Source organism: Mastomys coucha, unplaced genomic scaffold (assembly GCF_008632895.1).
Source record: "Mastomys coucha isolate ucsf_1 unplaced genomic scaffold, UCSF_Mcou_1 pScaffold4, whole genome shotgun sequence".
Lineage (NCBI taxonomy): Eukaryota > Metazoa > Chordata > Mammalia > Rodentia > Muridae > Mastomys > Mastomys coucha.
Genome location: NW_022196910.1, coordinates 25,398,847 through 25,424,597, shown reverse-complemented (window position 1 = coordinate 25,424,597; position 25,751 = coordinate 25,398,847). Strand labels below are relative to the sequence as shown.

The 25,751-nt window shown below is 36.5% G+C and overlaps 1 protein-coding gene across 3 annotated transcripts in view; it reads right to left on the bottom strand.

The window, feature by feature from the left end:
- Nucleotides 1-21,695: 21,695 nt before the first annotated feature.
- The window catches only part of Ccer1 (coiled-coil glutamate rich protein 1), a 26,363-nt gene continuing 22,307 nt past the window's right edge, over nt 21,696-25,751 (bottom strand). The window contains exons 3-5 of one of the 3 annotated variants that reach the window (XM_031350047.1): nt 24,602-24,728; nt 23,626-23,669; nt 21,696-21,812 (exon numbers count right to left, since the gene is read on the bottom strand). The gene's annotated coding sequence lies outside the window, so the exon portion shown is untranslated. Of the gene's footprint in view, nt 21,813-22,131; nt 22,318-23,625; nt 23,670-24,601; nt 24,729-25,751 lie in introns of those variants that run through there. The other 2 variants (XM_031350048.1, XM_031350050.1) reach the window with 2 other exon arrangements.

The window sequence follows — 25,751 nt, the reverse complement described above, 5'->3', positions numbered from 1 at the left end:
CACTATCTTGGACCTTCTTGGCCCAAGTGTATGAAGTGGTAACTATATCACTTTCATCAGGGGTGCTTCAAGGATGGATTGACTTAATATTATCCTAGAACACTATACATACTAAATGAAAATTTTCATTTCTCTTTTAGTATCTTCCTCAATTTCTTCAATTCTTTAAAGTTTTCATTATAAAATCTATCACTTGCTTGGCTAGAGTTATATCAATATATATTTTTGAGGCTACTCTGGAAGGTACCATTTTCTTGATTTCTTTCTCAGTATGAGCGTCACTTGTATATACAACTCTTGTAATACAAAAGTTTTGTGTATTAATTTTGTGTCCTGCTACTTTGCTTGAAGTAATTATCAACTGTAATTTCCTGACATGTCTTTTATGTATAAAATAGTATTATCTGCAAATAAAGATATTTTCACTTCTTGTCAAATACAATATTTAATAAGTATGAGAAGGTGGAATACCAGTTGTATTCTACTTATATGTTAAACTATCTTTGCTGATTATTAATGTTGAACCATTCTCTTAACTCTGGCATAAAGCCTGCCTGATCATTATGGATAATTTTTTGAATTTTCTTTGTGAGTAATTGAGAATTTTATCATCTGTATTCAAATATAATTTTCTTTTCTGTTGGATCTTTATATGACTTTGGTAACAAGGTCGTATTTACTTCATAAAAGACATAGAAGATGTTCCTCTCATTTCCATTCCCTGGAATACTATAAGGAATATTGGTGTTGATTCTTCCAAGGTTGAATACAAGCCTATATTGAGTCTATCTGCCCCTAGGCTTTTATTGGTTGGCAAATTTTTAATTACTGTTTCTATTTCAATAGGTGTAATGGGGCTGTTTAAAATGTTTATTTCATCTTGATTTTAATAAGATAGGTCATATTTATCAATAAGTCCATTTATTTCTTTTAGAAGTTCTTTTAGTTTTGTAGAATATATATATATATATTTATATATAATTTGTAGAATATATGTATTCCACAATACATATTTTATACATATATATTTATTTATATTTATATTATATATATTATATATATATATATATTTTAAAATTTGTCATATTAATGTAAGGCTGCACCAAAATGTCACAACAAGATCTGACGGCTTAAGTCTCCATGGAGAACTGCATGCTTTTGCTACTGAAAGACTAAAGCACCTGAATGTTACCACCTGAAAACTGAAAAATCTAGTGATTTCATGCCTTCTCAGAGCACAGTCATTTAATTTCTACCCTTTCCTAAGAAAGGTCAGCGTAATTCTAATTTTATTAATTTGGATCCTTTCTGGGCTTTTGTTTTTATAGCTAAAGGCTTATCAGTATTATTGAATTCCTTTCAACGAAACAGTCTTCATTTTATGATTCTCTTCTTTGTTTGTGTTTAATTCATTTTGCTGAAGATATTATTTCTTCTTATTCATACAAATATCTCAAGTGCATTGTTATCAATAAGGAATCTGCTGGGGTTTTTTGATATAAGTATGTCGGGTTATGACCTTGGCTCACATTATTGCCTTGAGTCCTATAGTTTTGGGTATGCTATACTTTAACATTCATTCTATTCTAAAAAGGTGGAAATTTCCTTTTTCGTTTTCTGTTCGGCTTCTATGGGCTTGAATGTTTCATGCCAATTCTGTTCTTCTTGATATCTAGCTTTAATCCAAGGCAATAAGAGGACATGCCAGGTGCTACTCAATTTCTCTAATCCTACAGTGACTTTGTCTATTTATGATGTCTTTTCATCCATTAGTGAGGCTTCTCTCTGAGATTTTTTTATTGACTTTCTGAATTTTTATTTCCAACTTCACTTCAGATTGGGGTATTTAGTGGTTCTAGTTCTTTGTTAAATGCTACTTTCATGTCTGTATTATTTTATTATTTCACAGTTTTCATTAACAGGTTTTTTCATATCCTCTTTGAAGTCCTGAAGTATATTTATAATTGTTATTTTTCAAGTCCTTGTCTTTTCTTCAGCTAAATTGTCCTTTTTCAGGGCCTATTCCAATAGAGTTGCTAGCTTCTGAAATAGGCATATTGTCTTGATTCTACATGTTTGTGCTCTCTTGTTGATATCTAGGCATCTGGGATGATGATCCTTTGTTGTGTTTCTTTGTAAAATACATGGTTTCATTGCTTAAGTTTTGTATTTGTTATTTGGTTGTTGCTCACTCTGGGTCCTAGACAAATATGATGTGGCATCCCTAGTAGAAAACAGTTCTATGGGTGATTTGGAAATCATAAAGGAATAAGGATGGTTTAGAAGGAGTGGCTTAAAGGTATTAAATGGACTAGCTATGTGAATGCTGATTCTACACCAAGAAGCATAGTCCTAAGAGGATCTCGTTTCCAATCTCATAATCTGTAAAACATTCCAGGAGGGTAATGTGTCTTTATCGGTTCTGATAGATGGCTAGGGCATGATACAATGTGGAGAAATAAAATTAACATGATACTTGTTTATTCTTTGTAGAAAAAAGAGAACCTAAATGAAATGGTCTTAGAATTATGTCTCATAGTTCTATCTTTCTTTTAAATCTGTGCACATATTTTGGATTATAATTATGTCATTTCCCCCTCCCCTTTCCTCCTTCCAAACCCTCCACATGTACCCCATAAACTTATTCATAAATGGTAAAAATCACCAACATCAAATATTCATAATAATTATAAAAGTCATTTATTCCAAAGTTTAATTGTTTTGTTATGTTTAAGAAATGATTTGATGAAAGATGTAAGTAAGCAGGAAATGATAGAATTCAGAAGAGTAATCCCATATTTTTCAGTCAGAAATTTTTTGAATTGAAAGGAATTAAACATCTAAACCATACTAGCCGAAATAGTAGTTTTAATTTTATTAATATCATGGGGTCTAAAGGCCATGAAGTATGAATGATGGTACCTCAAACTAGCAGCATGATGATGGTTAATTTTTACAGAGTGACATGTTCTAGACTCAGGAGGCAAATGTCTGGACACATCTGTGAGTGGGGTTCTACAATAAATTAATTAGTGTGAAAAACTCATCCTAGCTATGAACCACACCTTTGCATATGTCAGGAAGCTGAGTTTAATAGAAAGATATGTGCTAGAAAAGCTCCCGTTTTTGGTTCTGATTCCTGTGTGTGCAAGGTAACCAACTAACTTAGGTGGCTATTGCCATGATTCCTCACCATGACAGACATATATGTGCCCATGAACTCTCACCCAACCAACCCTTCTATCTCCAAGTAATGTTTTCCAAGTATCTTTTGAGGTAATGAGAAGAATAACCAACACACAGACAAACACACACACACACACACACACACACACACACACACACGAGAGAGACAGAAAGAGAGAGAGAGAGAGAGGTAGAGGCAGACAGAGAGACAGACAAGAGAAGGCTTAGAATGGTCTTGCCATCCCCCATGTTCTTTATACTGTGGACCCTGCAGCTATCAATTTGCCTAAAAAGCACAAGGTAGAAGATAGTTGTTGGTTCGCCATGGAAGCAAAGCAGTCATACAAATCCTTGACATTTTATGGGCTAGTGCTCTGTTTCATGGGGAACTCTTGAGAGGTTGATGATACATGGTAAGAGCTACTAACTACTTCAAATTTACAGAAGAAAAGTTAGAGCATGGGGTGTTACTGGGAATTTTAAATTATATTTTATATTTTTTCTTAAAGACAGAATTAGGGGATTTTATTTTTAAGGACTCTGAAAGCAATTCAGCCATTAAGCATTCCTCAAGGGTATGCTTTTGTTACTCTATTCTACATTGTTTAGCTCTATTTGGAAATCATTTTTTCCTAAGATATTCATATGGCTGAGTCCTTTCCAGCAAAGAATCCTGATGCTGTTACCTCCTTACACTAATTCTCCAAGGACATTAATTAACGTGTCATACTGCCAAACGTATCAAGTCCTGTTAAAAATTTGTTTATATTTTCATTGTACATATTTTTTAAATTAATAAAGACTATAAAGGACTGGGATGTTTTGACTACCATCTTACCCTTTACATCTTGGAAAACAAATTACCAATAGCTTAAGTGCTCAATAAATATTGATACAATGCACAAACATGAGCGTTTCAGCAATACCTATAATCATATATTTTATACATTAATCATCTATTTAACTTGAAGAATATTTATAAAGACTTAATAACAACAAGCTATAAAATTTATACCTCATTATATTACATACTGTAAGTTGCCAGCATCCAACATCAAACCAGTGTACCATACCCAATATTCAAATCAGTTTATAGAAAGAATGATTAACACAGAATTTTACTCCTGCCATGGGACCCTGCATCGTAAATTAACATGATGTCATGTTTAAAATCAAATTAAAATGCTGGATAGAATATTGTCCATCATTTGGTCCTGTGCTTGGAATAATGTTGACAAAGTGGCAGGAATGGCTGTGATACAGTGGTGCAGAATCAGTTAAAATGGTTTTGCATCAGGGGGAATATCTGAACAAGCAGTGTTCCAGTGTACCTTAAGTGTCAAGGACTTGACTGGGAATGTGAACATCAGTGCGTTAATCCTTTAGTAAAAGAAGGAAGAGAATCAGAATTAAAGTGAGATGGGTCAGCATGTAAAGGAATATGGAGCCCAGCCTGAAGACCTGTGTCTGTTTTCTGGGAATCTACATAATTGAAACAATGAACTCAGTCCCACAGATTGTCTTCTGACCTACACACACACACACACACACACACACACACACACACACACACACACACTAAATACATGTAATCTAATTTTTAAAAAGAAATAAAGTGTTCCTCGAGACATATATAACCTTTAGTTATTTTTGTGACATCTTCTAGCTTCAAGTTAATGACCCATATGTGTAGAGGTAAATTAAATGCCTTAATCCTTGATATTTTGTCATTATCTTAAGAAAGGTGATCCCTGAAAGTTTAAAAAAATTAAAATATAGTCCAGTGAAACATTAAATGAGGACTATTTCACAGAGCAACAGTGGCAGATCATGAAATGAAGTGTCTTATATACACTGGTAAGGGTGCTGGAATTTGTTCTAAGGATATACATAGGAAATAAATGCTTTGTAAGAGTAGTGTTGCATTTTTGGTTTATATAATGTAAAACATCTCTCCAGATGCAAAGAACAAATTTCAGGGATCAATTGCCAAAGTGAAGATGCTAGAACAGAATTTAGAAAAAACAACCAAACCAAACCAAACCAAACAAAAACAAGCAAGCAAGCAAGCAAACAACAAAGCCCACATGCCTTGAAATAGGATAACAACGTTAAAGATTAGAGGTTCAAGACTGTTCCTTGGTAGCACTACACCAAACTATGTTTCAGTTCCTTCTCCTTTATAACTTGTAGTTTTAAAGACTGACTCGACAATGCTCGAAAGGCAACATTGTAAGGCAAGAGGGGACAGATCAGAACAACCCAGACACTGCTTAGGCCCTGAATTAAAAGCTCTAGTGTGCCATTTATTTCAGCATATGTGAGAACTGCACACACACACACACACACACACACACACACACACACACACACACACTGAAACTCTAATGAGTAAACTAAGAAGAGGGTTTTCTCCTATTACCATCTACTAATAAAAGGGCTCTCACTAGGCCACACACATAAGCTGAGGGAAAGAACTTGATACAATGCTAATGAACAAAACAGAGAACTAGCTTAAACTAAGTAAATATGATGAGCTGTGCATTTTCAAAAGAACTGGTGAAAACAGCCTACAGGTTATAAGCATTTAAATGCACACAATGGTTTTGCAAATAGACATCAGTTTTGATTGAAAAAGAAAAAAAAAATAGTAGAATTTAATTTTGGAAAAATGGATTTAACCTTATCCATAGTTACATTAAAGAAAGAAAGAAAGAAAGAAACAAGGAAGGAAAGAAAGAGAGAGAGAGAAAAAGACACCATGGTAGTAAATGAAATGTCACTTATAGAAAAATGAGTTTTGGTAATAAGACAGTAATGTGTCATTAAGTACATTCAAATTGGTTAGCCAATACCAAGTGGTCAGATCCGAAATCATATATATATAAGCAACATCATATGGACTGAGAACATGGCAGTTATACATTTAGGAGTATATATATACATAAATGTAGATAGGCATAGATGGTATAGATATAGACATAGATGATATATATGTAGATATATGTATATATCTATGTGTCTATATATCTTTATATCTATACATACATACATATATACATACACAGACATATATATGTGTTACAAGGGAAAGGTTGAAGGAGGTAGAGAGGAATGAGGAGTGATGTAATTATATTTTAATTTAAAAAATAAATAAAAATTTTAACAGGTATTAAATTAAAAGGGGGCTGACAAATATATTCATATGTGATATTATTATTTTGTAGCTGTCACTGCTTATTTACTTGTGTAACCATTATTAGATGGGGTTTCTTGCTTCAATTAAGGGACTCAGATATGTAAACTGCATAGTGATTCTACTGGAGTAGTGAAGATTATTATTTTGTAATAAACCTAAAGTGTAAAGTAAGACTTCAGTTATTTTAGTTTTAGAATAAAAACAAAACATAAGATATCAGAGCAGTAAAATATTACCTGTCAGTTTTGAGGATGTACAGGACATTCTATATGTCATATATTTAAGATTAATAGTATTTATCGAATGTTAATTTATGCTAACATCATCAGAAATATGTGAGTAGGACATATGCTGTAACATTACTATGGCTATAATGTCACTATGGTATAGGGAATTGAAGTGTTTGGAACAGCTATTGTGTATGTCTTCCCTTACTGATGAACACGCTGTTATGATGTCCACAGACTAATTGAGGTTCTAGTTAGAACTGATGAACAAGCTTATCTACAAAGAGCCACAGAAAGGAAATAGGGAGAACCTTTGTATGGAACAGGTACCAAAGTGTGTATGGGAAAACCAAAGCACTCTGGTAAGAAAGACTAAATTTCAAGAGACATGAAAATAGAGAACCAATCTGAATAGGTCTGAAGCCTTGAAAATGCCATAAAATAAATTTGGATTTCCAAGAGCAGTGGACACAAAGTCCTCAGTAGAAGACCCCTTAGTTTTCACACAAATGGGCTTTCCACATAGCAGTTCAGACTCAGAATAATTAGCACTTCAAGAAATCCAGGCCACCTCCACCTTTTCTCCATAAGATGCTTTCCCTGTAAAATCTTGTCCAATCCAAATTCAATCAGCAAACAAAATTAAGTGCTCAAAACTGCTTGTGTTAACTACAATGTCAACAGGATGGCTGTAAGGAATATCTGGCCCCGTTACTTGGAGGGTGAACTGACAATACTAAGTTCCTATAGCACTGAAAATGCATACCATGCCATGCTCAGAACAAACATTTTTAATTGATGAAACTAATTATCATTAAAACACAGAAGATCTGAATTTAGATATACCTAGTTATAGAGATTCCATGAATTAAGAGGGTTTATGCTTGTCACCTTCAGCAGAACTATATATAATGTTTAATATCTTACAAATTATTAAGCAAATTGCCATGTGATTAAGCTATATCTGCAAGTATGTTTTCCTCTTTAAACTACAAAACAAATGCCTGTTGAGCCTTAATTCCTAACCTTAAGATTAAGGTAATCTTATCTATGTAGATAAACCCTGCCTATTTAGCACATTGATTTTAAGCAGAATATACTCTGTTGATAGAAGAGTATATTTGAATTTTTGTAAGTCATGATCCAGCTAAATGGTACCAAAAATCAGAGACTACTCCATTTTTGGATTTCTAGGTCAAGCATAAAACATTTGTGAATAATATGCTGGAAATTTCTGTCAGAATAAAAAAAGTGATAGTGTCTAGTATCTCTGTAAGGCATTGGTGAACACTGACTAGTATTTACTAAAAGTAACTTCCTCAATGACCTGGTTTAGTATTTTAGAGTTTTAGCTTTTGTGTGAGCAGTTGGAAGAGAATTGAATTTCAGTCAATGAAAAATATCAAACCATAAAGATTTCCCATTGAGTTTACAGATTAGTCATTGGAGGAAAACTCAACATTTTTCAAAGGGATACACATATTGTACCAGGTTCAAAACATGGGAAAAAATGGTATCTATGTCAAAGTAGAATGTCATTAGCAAGCACAAAATAGCAAAGTCAAGAAATATGTCTCTAACTCTGAGTTGAGATATCAAGAATGTATTCTGTATTTAGAAAGAATACCACATGGGGTTGATCATATTAAATCACTCACTTAAATGTCTGTCCAGCTATTAATTAATAAGGATTGCCATTCATTATTCCCCTGGCTATGTTAACAAGATCTGGATGGAAAGAGAGTTTTAATGTCAATGGATCTAAAGGCCAGCATGCATTGACAGTGCATCCAACACAGATTATAATACAGATGTCTGGACCCTATCCCCAGAGTCTTGATTCAGTAGACATGTAGTGGATATCAACAATTTCAACTTTAAGTTAGTAGGTAATATTCAAGTTTAAGTCTCAGAAAACCTATTCTAGAAACCAGATCCCTTTATTCAGGATAGTCTTAATATTTTTGAACACTTTAATAATAAAGATGTGATGTTGACAAACATCTCATTGCAAAGTGAAGTAAATTATAGAATAGACTTCTTTTTTACATTCTAGATTGTTACATTCTAAATTTTCTTACTCAATAAGGCACTATTCTTGAACAAAGATAATTTAGTAACCAGCATAGCATAGTCTCAAAATGTTTAAAAGCTGAAACATATATTGTCTGCTTTTTAGCTATTCACAGACTACTTTGATAGAATGTATAACTGTTTATATACTTCAGCATTTTTAAAATAAAGATGCAAACAGCTCACAAAAACATACCAAAAAACTTCTCCTCTGTCCTTCCAAAAACTGAACACCAAACAAAGATTTTTTTTGAAATATTATTATAGACTAGAGGCAACAAGAATTACTATACTCAGACTATAGAACTTAGGGAGGTTTAGCTAACCAAGAGCTCAAGGAGTATGATTAGAGTTTTCATTACACTTATAATTTGGGATTAATTAGCATTCACTAAAAAGCAAAGCTTAAGACTTTCATATTTTGTGGAGTACAGGCTTTTGAAGTAAGGCCTAGTAATTCTTTGAATTTCTTCTGTGTCTTTTGTTATGTCTCCTTTTTCATTTATGACTTTGCTTATTTGGATACTGTCTCTCTGTCCTTTGGTTAGATTGGCTAAGGGTTTGTCTATTTTGTTGATTTTCTCAAAGAATCAGCTCTTGTTTTCATTGATCCTGTGTATTGTTTCCTTGTTTCTAACTAATTGATTTCAGCACTAATTTTGAATATTTCCTGCCTTCTGCTCCTCTTTGGTGTGCCACTTCTTCTTCTTCTCCATCTCTTCCTTCTCCTCTTTCTTTTCCTTCTTCTCATTCTTTTCTTTCTTACCCTTCTTTCTCCTCCTCCTCCTCCTCCTTCTTCTCCTCCTTTTCCTCCTTTTTCTAGAACTTTCAGTTGTACTTTTAAATTGCTGGTAGAACTTTCTAATTTTTTATGGAAGCACTTATCACTATGGACATTCCCCTTAGCATTGCTTTCATTGTGTTGCATAAATTTGAGTACACAATGGAATACATTTCAGCTATTAAAAACAAATACATGATTTTTTCAGGCAAATAGATAGATCTTGAGAACATCTTCCTGAGTAAGTTAAAATCCAGTCCCAAAAGGACATTTATGTACTCAGTGATAAGAAGATATTGGCCATAAAATACAGGAAATTTATTCTACATTCGCAGACCTGAAGAAACTAAACAAGAAGGAAGGCCCAAGCAAGGAAGCTTGAATCTCACTTAGAAGGGGGAATAAAATAGTCACAAGAGGAAAATGAAGGGAGGAAACTGAGTGGGAGAGGAGATGGGGAGGAGAATGAGAGTCAGGATCAGGTGTGGGAGGGACAGGAAAGATGGCTAGATGGCCATGAAAATGAATAGAAATCTGCAACTGACAAGAATGGAAAGCTAGGGGGGATAGCCAAGATATGACAGAACCCTGAAATAAGGAAGGCACCTAAGAATCAATGGGAATGTCCTTAGCTGTGACTCACAGCATTGGGAATATGGAACCTGAAGAGGCTATTTCCTGTAGCCAGGCAGGAACCCCAATGGTGAGATAGGGAGTGATAGGGACACCAAGCCACTTACAAAATTTTCAACCCAAAATGTATCCTGTCTACAAGAAATTCAGGGATAAGAGATGGAGCAGAGGCTAAAGGAATGGCCAACCAATATCCACTCCAACTTGAGACCCATCCCGTGGGCAAATACCAGCCCCTGACACTATTAATGATACTATGTTATGCTTGCAGACAGGAGTTTAGCATGGCTCTCCTTTGAAAGACTCCAGCAGCTGACTGAAACAGATACATACACTCACAGACAAACATTGGATTGAGCTTGGAGACTGTCTTAGTTAAGGTTTTATTGCTTGAACAACCAATATGACTAATGAAACTCTTGTAAGGACTGGGCTCTTTAACTGGGCTGGCTTTCAGGTTCAGAGGTTCAGTCCATTATCATCAAGGCATGGCAACATCTAGGCAGGCACAGTGCAGGAAGAGCTGAGAGTTCTACATTTTTATCTGAAGGCTGCTAGAAGAACACTGGCTTCCAGGCATCTATGATGAGGGTCTTAAACCCCATGCCCACAGTGACACTCTTCCTCCAAGAAGGTCATACCTAGCCCAACAAGGCTGCACCTCCAAATTATGACACTCGCTGGGCCAAGCTTATTCAATCCACCACAGAGATTCTTATGGAAGAATAGAAGGAAGGATCATGGCCCTGCAGGGGATAGGAACCCCACAGGAATACCAACAGATCCAAATTACCTGGACCCTTGGGGTTCTTAAAGACTGAACCACCAACCAATAAATATAGGGGCAGAACCTAAGCCTCCCTACACGTATGAAACAGATATGCAGCTTGGTCTTCAACTAGACTGGGGGAAGAAGGGCTTATCCCAAAAGCTGTTGACATGGAGTGGGGTTTGTTCTTCCAGCTGGGCTGTCTTATGTGGCCTCAGTTGGATAGTATGAACCTAGCCTCACAGAGACTTGATGTGCATTGGGGCTGGGCGGTGGTGCTCAGATGACTGGGGAAGGTTGGGATAAGAGGAAAATTGTGGAAGGGATTACCAGAAAGGAGACAGAGAGTGGGATGTAAAGTGAAAAAGTAAAATAGATAAATGATAGATAGATAGATAGATAGATAGATAGATAGATAGATAGATAGATAAAACAAAGGTTAAACATTCAATGAACCAATCAATGATTAACTTCTCTGTGCCCTAAATCCCACTTATCACAATTGATATCCTATGCCAAAGACAGCTGTCATATTGGAACTCCAATATGCCCTAATGATGCCCTTGAAGTAGAGGTAGTAACACTGATCACTGCTAATAAATATTCATCGTGGGTAGGAAGCTACTAACTCTGAGTCATAGGGATTTTAGGAGCTTTACAGGAAGAGGAGGGGGAGTTTATATTTCAACTGAGGTGTAGCCACCCATTGTCTTTGCTGCTGTAAGCATGTAATGCTGCAGTATGTAAATGAAGAAAAAAGTAGGAGGTGGGCAGAGGTGTAAGATCCTAATGTGTGGTGCGATAAAGCACATTTTAAAGCAATAAATGAATGAATAAATAACCTAGATAGCAGGAAATGAATTTTCTGTATATTGTGAACAACTTACTAGAATTCTTGGAGCCCTGGGTATCCAACATAGGCTAAGAGTCATATTTGCCACTTAATATTTAATGAATACGTGTTGTTCAGAAACATGTTTTGGTGCTTATTCTATTCAGTAAGTTGAACTCAGAATTAAGTTTAGAGCATACATTACTGACTACCCTCAAAGGCAACACATACTGAACACAATTATGTTAATATATTGGTACTACACTGCACATACTTTCAGAATTGTGTTCAATTTCCTAGAAAATTTTAATTCATATATCATGACTTAATTTTAGTTAGAAAATCAGAGTAAAATGATGCAATGTCTATATGATTCAAGCACATAATATATCCTAAATGATGATTCAACTTGTAAAATTAAAAGGATTAACTCCTGCAGGGCAGTGTGGGATAGTGGTCTGCTCATGTAACTTAGGTTCAGTAGAGTATTTGGCTTTGAGCCTTGAAGGCTCTGTAGGCAATTTCTGCTTGCAGGGGGTGGTAGGAGCTCAGCTATAACTCCTGAGTCTTTGGTTCCTGTTTCAGTCACAACCCCTCACAGCTGCCCCAGCAGGAGATGTGTGCTCTATCAAGCAGACAATGCCCTAAGCTCCCAACAGACCCAGTCATCTGACCACAACCAGGCATGCCACGCCCCATACAATAAAAGGAGCAGTTTGCCCTCTCCTCTCTCTCTTTTGCTCTCTTGCTCTCTTGCTCTTTGTCCCTCTCTTGCTCTCCCTCACTCTCTCTTGCTCTTTGTCTCTGCTCTCCTCTTGCCTTCTTGCTCTCTTGCTTTCTTCCTCTCCTTTCTCTCTCTCTTTTCTCCTCTCCTTCCTCTCCTCTCCACTTGACTGGTATATTTTCTCCTTCCTACAATAAAATATCTCATTTATATATTGCCTCCTTTTTAACTAATGCACACCCTACCCACAGGTCAGCAACAGGGAGCAAGAGAGAGAGCTCCTACGCCTCAACACCAGGTCCTGCCTTTGGTACAACAATCTCCTGTAATTTTCAGTTTTATAAATTGCTTCAAAAGATGGTTAGTAAAGAGTCATTATTTAGGATGCTACAATGTAAACATCATGGTCCTAGTGAGAGACTTGTTCTCCTAAGCTGCTCTGATGACTTTAGACACTTGGTCTGACAGCTTTGGAAGAAAAGCAGAACAATGTTTATAAAGCAGCAATATCAAGAAGGATAATGATTTTATTTTACTTTTGGAAGAACAAAAAAGGAAGAAATTAAGGACAGAAAGGTGGTAGCCCATATGAGAGTGCACTACAGCTCACTTTGGGGGCAAAAAAAGTAGGATGAGGTATGGGTTAAACCCTTCATAAAATGACTTTTAGTTTTCTTAATCATTTGGGATATGTAAGTAAAGAACTAATTGGTATTAAATACTAGGTCTCTGATGTTAGAAAGCAAATAGTACTGTTTTGCTAACATCATTTCTAACTGTTGGTTCCATTGTAGTAAGTTGCTCTCCAAGTTATTTTGATATTCTAATCCAAGCGAATAGTACAGTAATAAAAAGCAAACCAAAAGACCTCATGGGATACTCTTATGTCTCTGCTCTGGAGAATAGTTCTCAATGAGTCTAAAGTGAGTTGTACATTCACTTCTAAATCAGTAGAATGACTCAATGACTATCTTATGTGATTCTCAGTTGTCTTCCTTTCTGTTATATGACTCTTAAGGTACAGAACAGTAGGAAGAGCATAAAGAGCTTGAGTCAGAACAGGGATCAGCTCTTGAGCCTGCAAAGTATTTCAAGAAGCTGCCTTGGATGTTTTTGAAACCAAAACCTCTTTCTACAACGTACTCTTAAGCTTTTGCTATACAAGACCATTTCTCTAGTATCTACGAGGGAAGTTGGAAGACTCTGAGAGCAGAACAAATGTATGTATTGTGACAAGGAGCAGCCTTGTTCCACTGTCTCAACTTCATCTTGCTATCTTTCCCATTGGCTCCCATCATAGTACTATTCCTATTCTCTCTCTGGATCTAGTTAACCTCCTCTCACCTGGAACTGGATTAGCTCTAAGTTGCTGCTCCCAAAAGACTATTTGGCATCAACATGATTCTTTTACTTATCTCCTGCTCAGGCTGTGTTTAATAATATAGTTTTCTCTCTGGAATGACTTTCTGTAATAACACTTATTTTCCTTGGCTCACTTCCCATAGGCTTAAGTCTATTTTTCTCTTCTCTAGACTCGTTTTAAAATACTTACAAAACTGAGGTTGTGGCTCAGTGATAAAGTATTAATCTAGCAGACATTAGGCCACAGGCAGGTAGAGCAAGATGGCAAAGAATATGTGTGTGTGTGTGTGTGTGTGTGTGTGTGTGTGTGTTTGTGTGTGTGTGTGTGTGTGTGTAGAAAGTATCTCACCATTTGGTATAGTGTATATATGTATACATATATACACTAAATAGTGAGATAGTGTTTCAAAATCTCAAAATCACTTAACAAATGATCTAAACTTAAACAAACAAACAAACAGAAAATGTAATATTCTTATGAAGTCCATCAAAGCAGGCCTAGTTGATGTTCGATTCGTTTTTGTTGTTGTTGTTTTGGGTTTTTTTGTTTGTTTGTTTTTTTCCATATTGACACCTATAGATATGTCTACAGCCTTTCTCCTGAGCTAAAGGTTCTAAAATTTTTGTTTGTTTTGTTTCATTATTTCCTGTATGGCTTGCTCTCCAGTATTGACCATTGGAAGCTATACTGGGATCCTCTGTTCAAATCTTCCAGTAGGACTTTTTCCAACCTCACTCTTTCTTTATGTTATACAGTAGCACACTGTCCTTTATTATTGATGTCAAATGAAAGATCTCTACTCTGTAACAAAGATATAGGTGCCAGTAAAAGGATGAGCATGATCTCTAATATAAGAACATCTGGTGGCCCTTCAGAAACCATTGAATGACAAATATAGAAAACTAATTAGGTTGTTACAGAAACAAGCAAACAAAAGAACCCAACAGTCATAATGGGGGCTTAAAAAGGAAAAGCAAGAATATTTTAAGTGCCTCATCCTTAGCATGTACTGACTTTTTAAATGTATGGCCTTTGGTACAGACAGCATGTTTGTGTTCCTATAATTCATTTGCTGAAATCCTGAATGCCCATGGCTTTCAGAGCCTGGGATTTCAAGATGTAGTTTGGTTTTGAAGTTGGAAACATCATGATGGACTTGTGTCTCTCTAAAAGATTATGGGGATACTGAAGAAATGGCTCAGTGAGGTTCAGAAGCAGAAATGAATGAGCACATTTTGCTCTTCCAGAGGATCTGAGCTCAGTTCCCAGCATTTGTATTTACAGCTTAGAATCACCTGGTGCCCCTTTCTGATCTTAAGAGGTGCTTGCACTTGTTTATATATTGAAGGGGCCAGTGTTGGCTAAATACATCCCAAGACCAATACTCAGTCCAAAAGAGATTTATTTTGCCCCAGAGAGACAAAAGGCAAGGAATAAGTGACAAAGAAAGGAGAAATGAACAAAGGACAAGGGGAAGGAAGTATTATCTAGGAGGGATAAAGTACTGCCATGGAATAGGAATAGAGAGAAAGCAGGCATGGCCCATAGGCAATTGTCGGGTTATAAATTGAAAGGAGGAAACCTTGTGTTAGGACGAGGTGTTTAATTCTGATTGGGCACTTTAGTTAGGGAAGGAAAGGGGGTCTTTTCATTGCAGGTCTCCAAAACTTTAATAGCTGGACCTTGCTAGTCAGTCTCAGGTGGACAGAGTGGCCAAATATGGAAATAGTTCGTGGCTAGCTTTAGGAATGTAATCTAATTGTTTCTTACCCAAACAGAGGAAATTGGAGAGAAAGGAAGACCTGCCAAATCATGTATACTATTATTGGACCAGCTAGAGTCCCTTCATATATACTGTCATATAAGACAGATGCACATATACAGTAGTGTTTATGTCATTAAGAATTTAATATAATACTCCTAAACACACATACCAATTAATGAGAGAAGAGACCACAAATTTGAAAACAAGCAAGGAGGAGTTTATTGGAGGAATTAGGAAAAGGAAGGGGAAATGTTGAAACTATATTATAATCTCAAAAAATGCATTTTTAAAAAAGAAAAAAGAGCTAAGTCTTTAAAAAGAGAAGAATAAAATAGAATTGAGGTATTGATCCCATCTTCCCTTTCTCCATCATGTTTCAGCATACCAAAGAAGATAACCACCTTCTCAATAGGAATATATATGGTACATGCTAGAATCCAAATCTACAGGTACTTTGATGTTGCACTTCCCAGTCATCAGAATTAGAGACATAAATCTTTGCTACTTAGACCACTTTCCCCTTTAGTTTTCTAGAGCATCCTTAAATTTGTTATGAAGGTGAAAGCAATGGCTAGTTATTCAGAATTCTTATCTTGGAATTGGTAGAGCTTAGAGGTATTCAAGAAGCTGAGCACATTAACTGTGCTGGAAGTGAACTGATTTAAAAAAAAGTTTAGTTGAAAATACTTATTGTTGCAGAGAACAGCTACTTTATAAGTCTAAATGTTTTAGTTATATGTTGCCTTTTAGAGATGAGTGTGTCTAAGTGGAAGCATTAAATTAAAGGTCATCTGTGATTAAAGAGACAAGTGCTGAGTGTAAACAAAATGATCTTCACATATCTTGAAATGATGGGTTCAACAGGATAAGCCATGAGCCATGCCTGTTGAAGTCACGTAGACCTATGCTAACTGGGAGTATTGGTGTAGGACATAAATAAAATGACCAGACTAAAGAAGAAACACAACAGAGGAAGTTGACAATAGTGAGTCTCGATGATACAATGTGGAATGTGGATACACAATAAATTTAAAGAATAAAAGTTTATTTTGGCTCACAGCTCAATAGTACCATCTCTCTTGGTGGGAGATGAGTAGCAAGTGGGGCTTGAGGCAGCCGTTCACAATAGATCCACATCAAGAAGCAGAGCTGAATGGGATGCTTATCTCACTTTCTCCTTCTTCTACTGTCCATGATGTCAGCTTACATAATTTGTCCTCTCCCACACAAAGAATGGGTCTTCTCACCTCAGTTAGCTCAATCTAGAAATTATCACAGTTTGGCAAGAAGTTTGTTACCATGGTGATTCTGAGTTCCATCACACTGATCACACCATCTCTATTTATATTGATGTTAAGCATCATCTCAATCACCAATGTTTTTTCCCCTCACTATATTTGAATTCTTTTATTTTATTCCTCTCATTTTATTTTACATCATGGTAAACAATTGTTTTAACCTCCAAATTCAGGAGATTGTAAATTAGTCAAGAGAGGCTGTGCTGTGCATAACTTATCATAGCTCAGAGTGATGCATGCATTGGCACTTCAGTAACAATCACCTTCATCTAACTGGATTGGATTTAGCCTAAAAGCGTGTACTTTCCCAGTCTGGACTGCAAATGCTTTTTGCAGATGAGCATGCATCATTTGCTTATGCTCCTTTTATGCCTTGACTCATCAACATCTTCAGCACCACATTCATCAGCCATAAAGTTTGACTGAGTCTAACAAATGCAAGGCAGGTTCAACACAGCAGATGAGTGTATTTTAATGCAGATAATAAGTTTTACTGAATGTTATTTGGCTGCAGTGACCAAAATTAAGACTTGGTTGGCAATGTTGGCAATAACCTTAAAATCTGGAGATGATGTTTTTCCCTCCCTGGATATTGATATAATTTGCAAGTATAGGTACCGCCATGCTTTTGTTTGGAAATGCACCTTACTTCTAGTTAAGTTGGCATTTTTAATTGCTTTCTTCTTTACCAGCTGGAAGATTGTACAATGCACAGTTGTATTTCATTATTCATGGTAGTTATGGTCAACAAGTAACTGAAAATACTGAATGAGTAGATGGTGAGCCACTGCTCTTCATCATTTCTGCAAATCACTTGTCTTAGGATGTTTGACAATTGGTAGATTTGTAAAGCTGTGTGTATGTGTTTCTACTCAAACACATCTCATCTCATGTGTATGTCTGCCTCATTAATGTGGAACTTGTTGCATGGTAACCCTTGCCTGAGGAAATATACCTAGCATCAGTGTTTTCTCCGCAACACATATGGTATCACTATCATCCTCTGCTTAGGTCACTAGACATCTTTTCAGAAATATATATATTTTTTATATTTTCTTTATTTACACGTAAATTTCTCCTTTCCCAGTTTCCCCTCCAAACAAACAAACAAAAACAACAGAACAAACCCCTGTTGCATCCCCCCTCCCCATGCCTGCCACCCCACCCTCTCCCACTTATTGGCCCTGGCATTCCCCTACACTGGGGCACAGAACCTTCACAGGGGCGAGGTCCTCTCCTCCTATTGAAGATCAAATTTGCTATCCTCTACTATACACATGCTGCCAGAACAATCAGAACCATCATGTGCAGTCCTTGGTTGGTGGTTGAATCCCTAGAAGCTCTGAGGGTACTAGTTAGTTCATATTGTTGTTCGTCCTAAAGGGCTGCAAACCCCTCAGCTCCGTAGGTCCTTTCTCTAACTCCTTCATTGGGGACCGTGTACTCAGTTCAATGGATGGTTGTGAGCCTCTACATCTGTATTAATCAGGTACTGTCAGAGCCTCTCACAATGAATTCATGAAATTCTTAGGGAAATGGATGGATCTGGAGAATATCATCCTGAGTGAGGCAACCCAATCACAAAAGAACACACATGGTATGCACTCTCTGATAAGTGGTTATTAGCCCAGAAGTTTGGAATACAGGAAGAACAACCCACAAACCACAAGAAACTCAAGAAGTAGGAAGACCAAAAGGTGGACATTTTATTCCTTCTTAAAAGGGGGAACCAAATACCCACGGAAGGAGTTGCAGAGATTAACTATGGAGCAGAGACTGAAGGAAGGACAAGCCAGAAATATATTTTTTGAACTGGCCTCTCCTCAGAATGTACAGGTTGGAGAATCAAACTCATTAGCATTCTGTGAATTATTTGAGTGATCACATAAGTGCTGGCCTTGTCACTTCTAAAACTATGATTTAGCATGTAGATGGATTAACAATCAGGATATATTTATTATGTGAAAAAATCTATCTTATTGAAAAAATGTTTTCAATAAAAGAAAAATAACAAATATGGAATCTGTGTATAATGTTGAAACTTGTATGTAATAATGATTGGTTATGCTAGAGATTCTACTGGTATCAAACATAGTATATTTTATTAATTCATAAGGTTAAATGTTGCTTATTAATTTCCTCATTATTATGTCCACTTGCATTTTTTATTAGTGTTAAGAAACAAACTTTTAGTAGTGCTGAGAGGTGGCCCAGTATGTAAAAGAATTAATTATTCTTACACAGTATTCTGGATTGGCTTCCAGCAACCACATATTGGATGACACCATCTTCAATTTCAGTTTCAGGGAACCAACATTCCACTTTTGGTTTCTACAAGCACCAGGCCTACACGCAGGCTGTGCACAGACAAATGCAGATAAAATACATGCCTATAAAATATTTTTAAAAAGAAAATTTTTAGTATTGCCACATGTAATTGCTATTGTGTACCCTAAACTTCTTATTGCACAGCTTTGTCTCTCTGGAAAGCAAAACTCTTGTGTTCTGCATTAATTAATTCACACTTAACCTAAAGAAGCTCAGTTTAGCATTCCGTCTATCTACATGCTTATCCTCTAAGTCTCATTCACCAACCTCCCTCTTTTTTAGTTCATTCTTCTATCTTGGTACTTGGAATTTGCACATTTGTCATTTCTAAAATAGTAATACCTATATTCATATTTTTTGCCATCTTCAGTATCTCGCACAATTTCTAGCCTGGTCAAATAGGCAAATGGGATGGGCCAAAATGAAATGTGGGCAAGAAATTCATTTCTAACTTGAATAATAATAATATTTAACTCAAACAGAAATGCAAAGAACTTCAACAAACTAGAGTATAGTACAGCTAAGTGAGAAATTACAATAAGAAACAAAGTCCAGAATTGACTTATTTAAGAAAGAAAAACTTCTGTGTGCACAAATGTTATGGAAACAATGCTTAAAGTTTTCATGTAATAAAAGTTAGATGATTCAGCAGCATAAAGTAATTATTTTAAAAGCTAAAATCATGCTAGAATATATTAATAGAAGCTGGTCTAGTTTATCATAATAATCTTGCTTCCATACTTGGCAATAATCAAGCCTTTGCTGAAGTATTTATGAAAGTTGTAGAGAATTTGGATTTCATTCAAGGAAGAGCAACAAAATGAAAATGAGACTATAGAAAGATGAAAGGGACTCTGGGACTCGGCACAGGTCAGAGGGCACCAAAGAGGACCATGGATTAAAAGTTGTCATCAAGCTCAGGCCAAGGCTTGGCACAAGACTCAATAAAACATCACTCGATTAATTAAAGTACCTAAATTAATGCTTAAAGGCCAGCAACTAATAGTCATATATTGTTAGTAGACTGGCCAAAACTGCATGAAATAAATTAAAGTTCTAGAAATACATTAGGGATAATTTAAAAGAGTCTCCTGGTTCTTGCAAATGATAAAATACTGTAACAAACTTCAATGATAAAACATGAATTACATCCATTTTTATTTGAGACATTTAGAAAAGATGCTGCTTTGAGCTGCATAAGTGCAGGCTACCAATAGATATCTGGGTTGCTTGCCCTTCTTTATTTCTTAACCAGATGCTTATTGATTGAGACCTCAGCCACAGTTCTGTTTAAACTGTTTAAACTGTGCAAATTATAATCATTTTATACTTCTAACTTTTGCCTCCACACAAATACAAGTATGCCCACTTAAGATGTTTTATGGGATTTTTGCCTGATGGTGATATGAACTAAGATACAAAAAATTTAGACATAGAGAAGTTAATCCCTTTCTTGAACAAACAGTAGCACTAACAATTTCCTAGCACCAATTTTTAACCTAAATTCCAAGGATGGAGATTTTAAATGTTTAATAACATATACCTCTTTCATTCTTTATCTTCCCACAATTGGCTTTTTTTTTTTCACAGAAGCACACCATTGCTGCTCATTGTAACTCACAGGAAGTAAGAGAAAGAATGGGAATTCAAGAACATTCTTCTCACTCACAGATTTTTAAATTATTATTCTATTGCATTTATCTAGCCATCTGTTTTTTTCAAAAGGTATTGATTTTCATGCCTATTGAATGTTATGTTTTCCCATGGTGCTGGGGCCCAGTGAGATTCATGGGGAGCAAATACGATTTGCTTTCAAGAGGCCTGTTTTGAAATGCTCTTGGGAAAAGATTATGGGGATACATATAAATAAATAGAATTCAGAACTAGGAGGAGCTGAATTATGAGTCAGTAGCAGAAGAGAGAAATCTCATCAGCCTGTGTCTGAATGAGAATATCTAAGGTGCACAGGGCTTCTTCAGAGTTGTACCAGACTGGGGCAGCATTACCTGATATACAGGCATGGTAATTAACTTGAGACTGATATGCCATATGTGGAAGAGATTCAACTGTGGGCCACAGCTCAAATGCACTGATGCACACAAATGTGTAAATACTTACCCCCTTGGTTACTTAATGTTGAAGAAATAGAAGCTCTTAAAATTTAGCTTTTTGCAATAATAGACGGTAACATGCATGAGGAGAAAACTAAGAGAGGGGGAGTTCAAGCATAGTGGATGAGTGTGGAACAATTTAGGCAAAGCCTCACTGAGAAGGAGACTTTTATCCAAACATCTGAAATCGATGAGAAGATGATCCAGGTAATTTTACTGTGAAGAAAATAGATCCACCCAAAAAAAATCTGAAAACCACTCATGGTATGTCTGAGCCATTGCAGAGAATCAGGGCAGGGAGCTGGGCAGTGTGGCTAGATCATAGCCTGAAAAGGACAAAATGGCAAGACAGAGGAGCCAAATACATACTAACAGATAGGAAAACAGATGCTCCATGGGCTCTATAACACATTAAGCAGTTTGACATTTATTCTGAATGAGTTAGAAAAGTATTTGAGACTTTTGGGGAGAGGTGTGAATTAGCTGGCAAATGTCTCAGGCTCTTCTGTGTTAAGAACCGACTCTAAGGAGACAAAAGGCAAAAATAAGATACGAGTTAAATGACCAAAGCAGTCCAGGCAATAACTGGCATCATTCAGGTAGAATGGTTACACTCTGGGTCCACTGGAAGGCAGAATCAATGGAACTTGCTGGCAAACTGTATTAATTTACTTTTGGGTAATTTACTATTACAATGTAAGCAGAGCATGAAATTTCCCAGTCTTAGTATAATTTGTTCAATTTAAGGACACTATCTACAATCTACTGAATAGGCTCTGAAGGATAAATGTGAAGTGTAGATGAGATGTAGACGTAAGGATGCCAAGCAAACACTACTTGGCTCCAATAAGATGCCTTCAACCTTTATCAGTATGTTTTTCACTCCTTTGCATCTTCTGTATGAAAACACGTACTCATACTCTTGCCAGTATGTCTAACATGTAGTCTATAGGCTGAATATGTCTCAGAACAGCTACAAAGGAGCCCAACACATTGGTAGAAGACAATGCTCTTGTCCAAAGGTACCCCTGTAAGTCAAATGCAAACATAACAAATGAAATCAATTTTTGTTTTAAATAGGAAATTACAGTATCTTTAATTAATTGCAATGATTTATGTGAAGGTCTACTGAAAGTTAATGCAACCAGCCCTCAAATTTATTCCTAATGTGATGTGTCTTCAAGTTCAGAGTGAAGCTTCTAGCTGGTTGACTTTTGAATCCTTTCAGATATAAGAACTGAAACTTAACCGGGTGGGTTTTGAAAATATGCTCTCTGAATTTTAAAGGTTTCCTTTAAAGAAACATATGCTATCCCAGCTGTCTATGTCTAATAAAGCAACCACTGACAGAAGGGAGTAAAAAGAAATGGAATATAGCATTTCAGAGGTGCCTAACACATACTGAGGACTTTGCCATATGAATGCCGTTGACTATGGTTTACAGGAAAAGTGGGAATCATGGGAAAATGAGAGCCCCTACCGATTTGTGCAGGATTCCCAACTTCTAAGTGCAATACTATTTACAACACGTAAGTAGGAAGCCAGAAAAGTCATGAGTTATTAAAGTAAAACAAACAGTGAGTTGCTTCAATTATGGATAAAATATTCAGGAGTTGTAAGAATGTTCAATGTTTGGGGTCTCTCATACAGTGTTTGTGTGTTAGATAGGGTGGTTTGTGCATGAGTATTACCTTTTTAAGAACAGAGTTAAACATATTCTAACAGTTTATACTGTTTTCACTTGAATATTTTTATGTAAATTCAGAGTTGTCCAAAGTTTTGATAGAAGGAAAAAGCATTAAACCTACTAATAACTAACACAGTTTTCAAATTGGGTTGATAACATAAATAAGACATCCTTTTTTTTTCATATAACACCTGGTATTTATTAATTGTATGATTTACCTTTCAAGGCCAGCGTGGTTTTGACACAGATAATTCCAATCTTACTTTACCATAGATATGACAATGTTAATAAGGACCCCTGAAATGGAATATAGCTCCTCCACCCTGTCTTGTCTTTCCAGACATTCTTCCCTAAACCAGGAAATGTTAAAATAAGAATATTAAAATTCTAGAATACTTTACTAAACGTTCCTTTCACAATCCTCTGCAGATTTGGTTTAAAATACAGTTTCCTTTGCCATATGTGAACCCTCCCACCTTCTGGGTAGGACCCAGAAATCTCGCTTCAGATCTTTGAATTCTAATTTTTTTTTTACAAAGAAAATTCAAAAGCCATGGGAGATAACATAACTGAATATAGGAGATAACATGAACAAATAATTCAAATTTTTATCTTTTGCTTTGCATACATGCAAATTGTGTGGACTTACATTCATATCCCTGGGTTATATTGTGAAGATCACATTAGAAAAATCTAGATGAAATACATAAAGCTTTGAATCACTATTTTTGTTTGACCCAGCATTTGTACTTTTTTTCTGGAGTGTTTCATAATGGAGACAAGACACAGGAACATATTTACAAGAAAGCTGTGCCAATGATATTTCATGAAGTTCAAACTTGGTACTCGTAAGAGTGAAGGAAAAGAATGGACAGCATGAAAAACAAAAGTAGAGAGTATCAGAGTTTTAGTTGAATCAAAGAAAAGGTTTAGTGAGTCAATATTACCTACTTGGGAATGGAAGTGTGTGTGTGTGTGTGTGTGTGAGAGAGAGAGAGAGAGAGAGAGAGAGAGAGAGAGAGAGAGAGAAGAGTTTGTGTGTAGACAGACAGACAGAAGACCGACAGACACAGACACACTGAGATAAGTGTTTGTGTGTGTTTGTGTAAGAGAGAGAGACAGAGAACAAAAGAGACAAGAGATTTTGTCTTTGTGTGTGTGTAAGAGAGAGAGAGAGATAAGGGTTTGTGTGTGTTTATATGTGTGTGAGAGAGAGAGAGAGAGAGAGACAGACAGACAGACAATAGACAGAAGACAGACAGAAGAAAGACAGACACAGATACACTGAGATAAGAGTTTGTGTGTGTTTGTGTGTGTGAGAGAGACCAAGAGAGACACAGAGACAGGAGAATTTGTCTATATGTGTATTTGTGTGTGTGTGTGTGTGTGTGTGTGTGTGTGTGTGTGATAGAGAGACAGAGAGAGAGAGAGTGAGAGAGGACAGACAGACACAACAACACAGAGATGTGTGTGTGTGTGTGTGTGTGTGTGTGTGTATACATATGAATGTATATGTTTAAGAATTTGGGGCCACAATATTAGAAAACTGTGATGTATATGAAACCAGATATGATGTGTAGCAACTTAATCTTCAAAAGGAATAAAAATGCTGAGGCATTTCTCACCTGCTCCCAGAGTCTGTGTCATTGACTCTGTGCCATCTCAGCTCCAACCCCCAAGGGCAAGTGGGCTCAGGTGGCAAGTAGTACAGGAAGTAGGTAGAGCCTCTCAGAGGACAGTTATCCTAGTTTCCTGTTTGCAAGTATAACAGAGTATCAGTAACAATGTCAGGGATTGGTGGTTGCCCATGGGATGGGTTTCAAGTTAAGCTAGTTAATAGTGGGCTGATTTGTCAGTCTCTGCTCCATTCCCTGTTCCTGCATTTCTTTTAGATAGGACAAATTTTGAGTCAAAGTTTTGTGTGTGGGTTGGTGTCCTTTATCCCTCCACTGGGGATCCTGCCTGGCTACGGGAGGCCGGGTGGGGCTTTTTTAGGTTTCATGTCCCCACTGTTAGCATCATGCCATGGGGGAGGGGGGTTGTTGGGGGAATCTTTAGGAAGTCCCAGAAATGTGAGGTCAGGAAGGCTCTCAGGAGTCAACAAAAATATCTTTATGGTTGGAGGCCACCACAACATGTGGAGCTGTATGAAAAGGTCATAGAATTAGAAAAGTTGAGAACCATGAATGTCAAGGATCCTTGTTCCAGGAAGGCTCAGTATATATAATCAGATAATTATTGATTAGAGTAAAAGATCAATGGGCTAGAACCATGGAGACCCAGCATGGCATACAGCTTTTTCACATGAGGGTTGGCATTAGCTTTTAAGGGAGGGATCATTGTCTCATGAGCATAACAGCAAACACTGCACACTCAGGAAGCTCCCAAGGCTGACAAAGTTTTGAGAGGAGCATATTATCAAGGAATACAAAGAGCTGAGCAGAGCAGAGGCTGTGAGTGACATGGAAGCCTCTTGCAAAGGGCTGGCCTGGTTTATAACTGTACTCAATCTCCTTAAACTTGTTCTCCCTAAACACAGCCTTGTTCTCATAAACAGGATTCCGAAACTGCAGATTTGTACTCTCTGAACCTTCTCTTTAAATTCCCGACAATCTTATCTTTTTAATTTGTGTTGAAAGTAACATCTGGTAAAGCCCTAGAGAATGTACCAGGACAAAGAAACTTGCCCCATCTTGTGTCTTCTTACCTCCGTCCCTTGCCAGAGCCACCTACCTCCCCAGTCCCTGAACAAAGATCACCCCAACTTTCACTGGA